Raw genomic sequence first — 10,320 nt, forward strand, 5'->3', positions numbered from 1 at the left:
GATGTGTGTGTGTGTGTGTGTGTGTGTGTGTGTGTAACACGAATGAATAAATTACCCCAGGATTCACTAAACACCTGCTATGTGTATGTCCTGATGTCCCGTGTTCAGGAGGAAGCTTTCTGTCAGCCAGGGTTGTTATGATCTTGAATGTCACACGGCTTCAGAAGAATCACACAAGGCCAAACAGTTCCATGTGAGGTTTATTGGGAGAGAGAGGGGCAAGGTGGCGGCGGAAAGAGAAGGGGGGAAGAGAGAGAGACCTATCAGGGAGGCCTTTCTTTATATATGGGTGATGACTGACTTAATCACAGGTAAAGGTGGGAGGTGAGCCAAGTGGATTCTGGGAATATGGTGGCCGTTGCCTTGGCAGTATAGGGAACTTAGTGTTTTCTACAGGACATGTCCTGGAGGTCTTAAAACAGTTTGTCATGACAAAGAGAGGGATAGAGGTAAGGTGTGGAGTCCTGGCAACATTGGAGTCAGGGCAGCTGACAAAGGGTGAGGTTAGGTTACTTGGCAGTTATCACTGGAGAGGCTGTAAGTGACAATTGTGAGTTAATTTCAGGGGTACATGTGACCAGCAAACTTTAAAGCATCCAGGCCTGGTGACATTAAGGAGTTGGTATGCTGAGGTCAAGGTCTGAAGCAAAAGGCGAAATGAGAAGTTAGTGCCATTGAGGGGTGATGTCAAAGAGGTAAGGATCTCGGAGGAGTGTTTGGTCATCTCCCCTACTTTCCCGATATCTAGGAGTTGGGCAATTAAGACACATTTTCTCTGGATATGGATAGTACTTACTGGGTACCCGGGCTGATTTTTATGGTAGAACAACTCCAACAACTCCTGCCTCCCACCTGGAATCCCATGGGTCTTGTATGTAGAAAAGAGTGTCTTGTGGTGTTGATAGAAGAAATGATTGGTCTGTGATCCTAGCATATGTATCCAACAAAACCAATATGGGTAGCCCCATATTAGTCTGGCCATTTTCTACAATAATCTTTTGTCTAGTCAAAGAGAAAGCAAGTATAGAGATCATAATATTTAGATGGGATAACAGATACAGGGATGACAGCAATTTGGATCGGTTCCTGGCATCCGGCTATGGAGCAGTTTCCTGACCCTATTTGAAAAGACTGTAGTCTGTGGGGGTTTCTTGGACCTCGAATCTCTAGATGTAAGGGCTATCCTGGATGGAAATGAACAGCTGGGGGAAGACGGGAAATCTATGTCTAATCCAGTGAGGTCCAGCGCAGCTGCCGGAGCGGAGTCTCATTTTCTGGGATTGGGGACAAAGCGGGTAGTCTTGACGTCTTCTGGAGCTTAACAGAGCACTGTCCTGGTAGAGTCCAGTAATTGGATGACAACGTAAGAATGGTGTTTAGCAACAGAGGGGTCTGGACGGGGTAGCTCTGGGAAAAGAGGTAGGTAATCAGAAGTAGCTTACCTTCTGGGTTTTCAGGGTCCAGGTTGCTATGCTACAGTAAAGCCTTTGTGAGGCGTTCTAAAAATTAAGATGGATTTTCCTGCTTTTCCTGGACAACCTCTCGGAGTTTTTCGAAATTTACTGGCTTTAAGGCTGCCTTTCTTAGGCCTGCCAAAAGGCATGTTATAAACCTGTCTCTGGCTAAAACACCACCTGTGGAATTATAATTGCATCGAGGAACCTGGTCAGGCACTTTCTCCGATCCGATTGGATATGTTCTATCTGTTTGATGAATTTCATCGGCATGTGTTCTCGCTTGCTCCCATACTAGCCTGCATTCCTCAGGAAGTAAGTTATTAGTAACTCTCATATGTACATCTCTTGCACGCTTTCTCACGACCGGCCAGGAAGAACACAACAAACCAGAATCTTCTGCGGCAAAACTTTATTGCTTACATATTCAGGAGCAAGAGTGCAAGCCCCAAGCCCCAAAAACGAAAGCCCCCTAAACGAAAGCGAAACCCCGTCCCTATTTAGGAGAGTTATCCTTCGCCTAGGACGTATCACTCCCTGATTGGCTGCAGCCCATGGCCGAGTTGTCGGAAAGCAGAGTACATGGGGTGGAGAAATACCTTTGGCACATGCGCAGATTATTTGTTTACCACTTAGAACACAGCTGTCAGCGCCATCTTGTGACGGCGAATGTGGGGGCGGCTCCCAACATCTCCCCCTTTCCTTTTAATAAGAGCAATAGGCCACCCATATTAATGAGAGTGGAGATAGAGGTCAAATTCCCAGTGTGCAGGTAAAGGAGCCGTGTACAGGATTAGCTCTTAGGCTCACAGGCTTTTACCCAGAGCAACCCTGACCTGCTCCCGTGTCGTTTTACCTGGAGAGAAGGACACTTGGACACTCAACCTTCTTGAAAGATGACATGTCTCCCTAGAATAGGCTCATATATGCTGCAGAGCCCTTCTACTGCAGTGCTTAGCCGTGCAACTCTCTCGGGCTGCTGAAGCACACTCACTCTATCCCGTGCAATGAGACTAGCCTCGTGGGATGCAAGAGCTGAGTGGCCAGCGACCTATTGCCTAAGCATAGATAACCATATATCAGGGGAAGCGCCATGTTCTAGTACTGCAAGTGCCTGGGCAATAACCACCTTGTCTCTCCTAGTTTGGGCCTTAAGCTTACAGACCAACCAAAGAAGCAACACTAATCCACAGCAAAGTGTATCTCCAAATAATATCAATCCCACCCATTCTTTAAAGAAGGAAAAGGCTGAGGAGATCCAATTGGGTAATCCTTTGGTCAGGGACAGGTCCAAGCGCGTGGAGTTGACCTGAAGTCTCAATTCCCGAAGGATCTGTTCAAATTCAGCCGTCCAATTCTGTAACATATACTGAAAAAGACTTTTTGACAAATTAGCTGCCCTAGTAAATTTCTCATACTGAATGGAAGTAACACACAATCCCGGAAACTTTTGTTCACATCCCAGCTGAGTTATTTGCCATAATACATCTAGTTGTACCTGGACAAGATCTATGAGTTGATTAACCAGCATGAGACCACCCTGTATCATGACATTAGCTGAGGCCTGTTTATCTATGACTGTAGTCACTGAGGCTGACAAAGTGTTAATGGTGTCAGTCGTCTGGACCTGTCCAGACAGAGCCAAAGCTGTCTGAATCAAGGCCAAACCCAGTTCCTAGTTAGTGGTAAAAAAGCAGGGGAATACTTGAGCCTTATACATCACCGTCATTGGGAGTGGAAATGTCGACATTATCCCCCAACGCTGCTCTCTCTTTGTTATTGACGCCCTGGACATCACCAAGACGAGGGACATCAGTATTCCCTTGGTCAGTCTGGATTTTTCAGGTGAGTCTTTCTGGTATCCAAAATGGGTTGTCTTCATTCTGTGGGAAAACACAAATAGCTCCCCTGGATCTTATCAAAATAGGATCCGGGCCATACCATTTATTATCAAGGACATTTTTCCATTTAACCATCTCATTGGGCCTATCTGGCTCTGAACAATGACGTTCAGCCGCAGTATGGCCATGAGCATCAATATTTTAAAAATTGAGTGTAAAGAGTGCCATAGACACAGACACTCTTGGTACTCGGGGTAGAGTCTCCTCAATTCCCCTCTTCTGTTTTATAAGATAGGCTTTGAGGGTGCGATGCGCACGCTCAACAATACCCTGTCCTTGAGGGTTGTATGGAAGTCCAGTCAGGTGGGTCACGTCCATCTGACGGCAGAACTGCTGGAATTTTTGAGATGTATAAGCTGGTCCATTATCAGTCTTAAGGAGTTTGGGTTTCCCCCAAGCACTCCATGCCTCAAGACAATGTTGAATCACATGTGAGGCTTTTTCACCTGTTAAAGGTGTGGCAAACATTACACCAGAGCAGGTGTCAATAGAAACATGTAAATATTGATTTCTCCCAAAGGAGGAAATATGCGTGACATCCATTTGCCAGACCTGTAATGGCCTGACGCCACGAGGGTTTACCCCTACATGAGTAGATAAAATTTGACAACAATCTAAAGGCATTATTAAGTAATCAGAATCACTTTCAGTAGAACCAATCCCTCTGGCAGCTCTAGGAATACCAGAGGAAGAAAAAACAGCCATGTAGGCTTGGCAAAATTATTAGTTGAGCTATTCTGTCCCCTTGTGATATAGAAAAGACAACTTGAGGACAAGAACAGAGGACCTGAAGTTCCCCTTTATAATCCTGATCTACAACTCCAGGGTGGACAATAAGACCTTGTAGGCTGCAAGAGCCTGCCTCTGTCTCTCTGGCCACAAAATCTGAGAAGGACTCCTGAGGTCCCTGGACGATCTTTGTTAGTTGTCCAGTGGCTTCACCTGCTCGGGAGAGCGCCTTCCAGGCCCTAATAGCCTTTTCATCTGATTCAGAACTACTAAGAACTGGCTCCTTGAACTCACCTAGTGATGAGTATAGGCTCCTTCTCCTAGAAACCTCCGCTGATTGATCTTTTTTCTTTTCTTTTTTCTTCTCCTTCCTTCCAATCTCTCCCCAGGTATTCTTACCTGACCTTAACTTTTCCTTGGGTTTAAGACCCTTGGAAAGGCCTGTATACTTAGTTTGTGTACCATATTTTCTCTTTGCTCCTATTCTCTCTCCCCACTTTACTTCTGATAGATTGCCTTGAACTCCGTCCAGAATTTTTAGCCCTGCCTTAACCGCTTGATAACATGTGAAAAGGAACAAAAGGGCTCCTAACACTAGAAAAAGTTCAAGGCCAAACATACCTTGTAAAGCTATTTCCCACTTTACTTCTGATAGACTGTCTTGAATTTCGTTAGAAAGTTCAAGGCCAGGCGTACCTTGTAAAGCTATTTCCCACTTTACTTCTGATAGACTGTCTTGAATTTCGTTAGAAAGTTCAAGGCCAGACTTACCTTGTAAAGCTATACTTACGGGTACCCTGTTCCCCAGCTGAAGAGTTCTGAATTCACGCAGTTGAATCCTTCTCAACAGTCTGTTTTACGGGAACCTTTATGACCGTGACCCGCAGTTCTGGTTCCGGAATGAGGAATCTTCCTTGCGCCGGTGATGGTTAACTCCCGTCCCGAGTTTTCTTGTCCCGGGTTTTTTCTTCCCGGATTTTCTCGTCCCGGATTTCGGCACCAACTCTTGCATGCTTTCTCACGACCGGCCAGGAAGAACACAACAAACCAGAATCTTCTGCGGCAAAACTTTATTGCTTACATCTTCAGGAGCAAGAGTGCAAGCCCCAAGCCCCAAAAACGAAAGCGAAACCCCGTCCCTATTTAGGAGAGTTATCCTTCGCCTAGGACGTATCACTCCCTGATTGGCTGCAGCCCATGGCCGAGTTGTCGGAAAGCAGAGTACATGGGGTGGAGAAATACCTTTGGTACATGCGCAGATTATTTGTTTACCACTTAGAACACAGCTGTCAGCGCCATCTTGTGACGGCGAATGTGGGGGCGGCTCCCAACATACATCGTGGAAAGGTCAAGCTATAAGATTGAGTAATGTATTGAAACTCTTTAATAAAGGTGGAGGAGTTAGAGGAACCCAGTCTGCTCTCTATTTGAGAAAGTTCACTCAACGAGAAAGGAACATGTACTCTGACAAAACCATCTACCCCAGCAACATCTCTTAGAGGAAGGAGCGATGCTGGGTCAGGTGTCCCCTGGGGAGAAGGACTTGGGGGTTTGGCTGTGGTCTTAGAGCGCATGATAGGAGGGGTGAAGGTAGGTGCCAATTCAGGTTGATTGGAGTGACCTGCGGCTGGCACAGGAGGGGGCATCTGGAGAGGTCGAGCTAGTAGGCTCTGGGGTATCCTGGTGGGAAGGAGAAACTGAGGCAGCAAGCAGTTTGGGATTTCAGCGGCGTGGAAACAGGTCTCTGATGGAAAGGAGGTAGTTCATTAGCTGGATCTAGCGTTGTAGCGCCATCTGGTGGACGTTGTGTAGGTTTCATGGCTAAGAGAAGTTGGGTTGGGGAACAAGAGGAGCAATGGAGGGATTGGAGAGAAGTTGGATCTAGGGTCGCATTAAGTGGCATTTGGAACTATTATCTAATTGGTACTGAATCCAGACCTTATTGCAGAGGTATATTAATCTTGGTGCCTTCAAGTCAGGTGTTAGCTTCAAAGGTTTGAGATTTTCTAGGAGACATCCTAGTGGGATGCCTGGAGGTACATTCAAAGACATCGCAGCACCTATGGTGTGTGTGTGTGTGTGTTATTGGATTAATTGTACTGGTGTCCTTAAAAGAATTCAATAACCAAAAAGAAGTAAGCCAGGCTAGAGGCCCAAGTCGTCACTAGGGCCCCGCTAGAGGCTACACAGTAAGTCCAGGACTTTCCAGAAAGGGCTCTACTCTGGGCCCAGGGGTTCCTTAAATGGCTGCAAGAGCTCACGGGGGGTGGGGGGTGGGGGGGATGAGAGCCACTTTCAAGGGAAATGGTCCCCCAAGGGGTCTATGTCCTAACTGGTATGTCAGCTGGGAAGCGAGGCTGTAAAATGCTAACCCTTTAGCCCCCAGAAAAAGCTAGCCAGGCTCTATCTGGGAAATTAGGGGCCCTCCTGCTGACTGACCTTAACAATCAATATTGCGTTATCTGTGCAAGAATTCTAGCAAACTGGTAAATGGAAACGTGGAACTGAGTGGTTGGTACGGGCCCAGCAGAAGCTAGCCCCACAGGGTGGACCAGGGCAGCACAGCTCATGTGGTAGAAGTCTGTGAGTCTTGCAGCGCGGCAGTAGTGGAAATCCATGTGGTGTAGCAGTGGCTTCAGGCAGTGATGGCTGTGGCAGCCATCCACATGGAGTTGGTTCTCTGGTGGCAGTGGCGGCTTTACCATTGCACTGGGTGTGATGGCTGCCTGGACTCCGCAGCTCCCCTGCATAAAGATTCCTGGGTTATGATCTGGAACGTTGCGCGGCTTCAGAGGGACTACACCAGGCCAAAGAGTTGCATTTGAGGTTTATTGGGAGAGAGAGGGGCAAGGTGGCAGGGGAAAGAAAAGGGGAGGGGGGAGAGAGAGATATCAGGGGGGCCTTTCTTTATATATGGGTGATGATATAGTGACAGTTAAAGGTGGGTGGTTGAGCCAAGTGGATTCTGGGAATATAGTGTTGTCTTGGCAACACGTGTTCGGGTCCTGCCTATGTGGTGTCACTGTTTTTGGAGGTCCTGATACCAACAAGGGTGATTGATGCCTGGCTGGAGCTCTGCAGGACATGAGATCTATTCTAGGTGGAAGCCGGATAGGACTCAGGAAATAAGGTTTCTCCTCCTTTGCTGATCCCACGTTCAAATAAACTGGAGGCACTGAGAATGTCACAGTGCTCCATTCTGTGCCACCGTAGCCCTCATTTCCAGGGCCCACAGTGTGACTCTCGGGATCTGAGATCTCATGGCAAGTCTTGCCGCGCTGCAAGACTCACAGACTTCCAGCAGCTGTGATGGAAAAGTAACCACAAAAGATGTGTGGGGATGGTGGGGTGTGACCAGGTGATGTCCTTGGCCTCCAGAGAAGCAATGCTAAGGTTTTGGGGGAGGAAGTGGAGCAAGGGCCTGAGAAAGGAACAGGTGTCAGCGATGGGGACTCTGGGCTCTGGCTGCTTTGACAAGATGAGGTGGCAGCCGTTGCCTCTGTTCCCTAAAGCTGGCAAGGTTTTAACTCCTCAAATACCACAGGGAAGAATGGTGGCCTCAGAGTTTTGGGGGTTCACTGTCGAGCTTCAGATCAGTGAGGTAGAGTGGTTAGTTCAACGGGGGGTTGACTGTGGTGGTGCACAACTTTAACACCAGCACTCGGGAGACTGAGGTAGATTTCGAGGCTAGTCTGGTCTACACAGAGATTTCCAGGCCAACCAGGGCTACAAGGTGAGCCACTTCGTCCTTTTTTTTTTTTTTTTAAGATTTATTTATTTTATGTATATATGAGTATACTGCCGCTGTCTTCAGACACACCAGAAGAGGGCATCAGATCTCATTACAGATGGTTGTGAGCCACCATGTGGTTGCTGGGAATTGAACCCAGGACCTCTGGAAGACTAGCCAGCGCTCTTAACTGCTGAGCCATTTCTCCAGCCCTTCTCTCCCCTCCCCCGCCCCCCCCCGCCCCTTTTAAAGAGTCCCATGAGGGAGCTGGGAAAGCAATGGAGATTTGAGTGGCTTGAATATAGTAAAGAGGATTAGTGAAAAGATGGGGATCCAGGGGAGGCTTTTGTTTGGGTTAAAAAAAACAACAAAACAAAACAACAACAACAACAAAACCAAAACCTTACAGCTGGGCTTGGTGGCTCGGGCCTTTAATCCCAGCACTCTGGAGGCAGAGGCAGGTGGATTTCTGAGTTCGAGGCCAGCCTGGTCTACTGAGTTCCAGGACAGCCAGGGCTACACAGAGAAACCCTGTCTCAAAAAAACCCAAAAAAACAAAAAAAAAAAAAAAAACAAAAAAACCCAAACCAAACCAAACAAACAAAAAAAACTTTACAATTACATGTAGTTATATGTATGTTTGTGTGTGCTACACGCGTGTGCCACGGCCTACATATAGAGGACAAAGGACAACTTGGTGGAGTTGGCTCCTATTTCCAGTATGGGTCCATGGCGCCCTGGCTGGTCTCAACACTCCCGATTTTCCCATCTCTGACTCCTCAGCGTCGGCCTTACAGACACGTGCCACCAGACCATGCTCGTCGGATGGTTTCTGGAGCGGTTTCTCTTGGGAACTGGGTCACTTGAAACCACCTCATTTCTCCGCTGGCTTTCTCTGCCGGCCTCTGAGTGGGTGGGGTGTTGGCAGACTAAGGTTGAGGTCCCCAATAGCTGAGGCTCTGGCACCAGAAAGTCAGCCTGCTGGCCTAGGAGTCTGAGGGCTCTCCGCCCACGCTCAGCGCCAGGCCAGCTGTGGCGTGAATGGAAGCGGGGGTCCTTTTCATCTTGTTCCCCTTCTGCAATCTGCCTGACTAGCACGGTGGTTCTCCCGGCCCTTCCACGGGGGTCAAACGACCCTTTTACAAGGGTTGCATATCAGATATCCTCCATAGCAGATAGTTACATTAGGATTTCTAACAGGAGGAGAATTAGTTATGGAGTAGCGACGAAATAATTTTCTGGTTGGGGAGGGGGGGTCACCACATTGACCCCCAATGAGGAACTGCATTAAAGAGTCACAGCATTAAGATGGTTGAGAACTCCTGGACGAGCCAGTTTGAGAATCCCTAGTGGATGAGTGTGGAGGGTACTCGGTCACAGAAAAGCACTAGAAAAAACACAGTTGCTAAACCTGCAGGTTTTCAAAATCGAATCCCCTAGACTGACTCCTGAACACTGTTTCTCAGTCAGTCGAACTCATTCTTGTGGAAGGGCCACAAGGTGATCTTTCTAGAGATGTACTTATTAGCAAAGGAATTTCGATGTAGCCCTGCCTAAAGCTTTGTTGGGGCAGTTGCCATGTGGGAACTCCTCCCCCCGCCGAAGTTTTACTGTGTTAAAAATATACAAAAAGCAAATCCCATGGCATCAGACTCCAGAGGTTTTGGCCCAGAACTGGTGAAGTTGTGCTGATCGGAGTTTCATTGCTAAACTCACTTGCATCGCTTCGCCACTGTGTGCAGTGACCCCCCCGCAAAAAGATACTGACGGGAGATGCCTGGCTTAAAATGTTAGTGGTGGGTGGTAGTACGTCAGGTATTGGGTAGCACGTGAGGAATGGTGTACCCCAGGATATATGCCTCCCCCCAGAACATTGCCCTTCCCAGGCAGGGCTGAACTGACAAAGCTCAAGGTGCAAAGCGCCATCGGAAGCTGCAGTTCCACTCCTGGCCGCACGGGGGCAGCAGCATCCAGACAAATCAGAAACTTCCCCCACTTGGTTTAGGCTGTAACCACAAGTCTAGAAAGACCTGGAGATCCCAGTTCAGTCCAGCAAATGAAGACTGGGATGCCATGGGCCCCACACAGGCAGCGGCTGATCTCACCACTGCAGCTGCTCCAGCACTCCAAGGGCATTGAGGATGGTGGGTATCTGTGTGCGTGCCAGGGTTGGGGGCGGGGCTCACTGATCCTGAACCTCTGTACCCATAATACTTTGCTATAGTTTCTATTAGACTGGGGCTTGTGGCATAGTCCAGGCCAACGAGGTTTGAACTCTCCTTCCTCTCACCTCAGCCCCTGGAAGGCCAGGATGACAGCAGGTGTGTACCACATCTGTTCTGACCATCATTCCGACAGTCTCTGTGAAATCTCAAGGCAGGTGGCCTTATGAAGAAGGCTCGAGCCGAATCCTGCTGCCCCAATCGGTCTGTGTACCCGAAGACCTTCAGGCCTCCCTGTTCTTATCATTAAAAGGAATTCAAAAACAGTGCTCCTTCGGCAAGCT

General features: G+C 48.1%; 1 long non-coding RNA gene across 1 annotated transcript; it reads left to right on the top strand.

Moving 5' to 3' along the window:
• Nucleotides 1–597: 597 nt before the first annotated feature.
• Gm35034 lies at nt 598–10,295 on the top strand. The gene is made up of 3 exons (XR_003955163.1): nt 598–695; nt 9,820–9,958; nt 10,110–10,295. It is a non-coding gene; the product is annotated as a predicted gene, 35034 (long non-coding RNA).
• The last annotated feature ends 25 nt before the right edge of the window (nt 10,296–10,320 follow it).

Source organism: Mus musculus, chromosome 4 (genome assembly GCF_000001635.26).
Source record: "Mus musculus strain C57BL/6J chromosome 4, GRCm38.p6 C57BL/6J".
Lineage (NCBI taxonomy): Eukaryota > Metazoa > Chordata > Mammalia > Rodentia > Muridae > Mus > Mus musculus.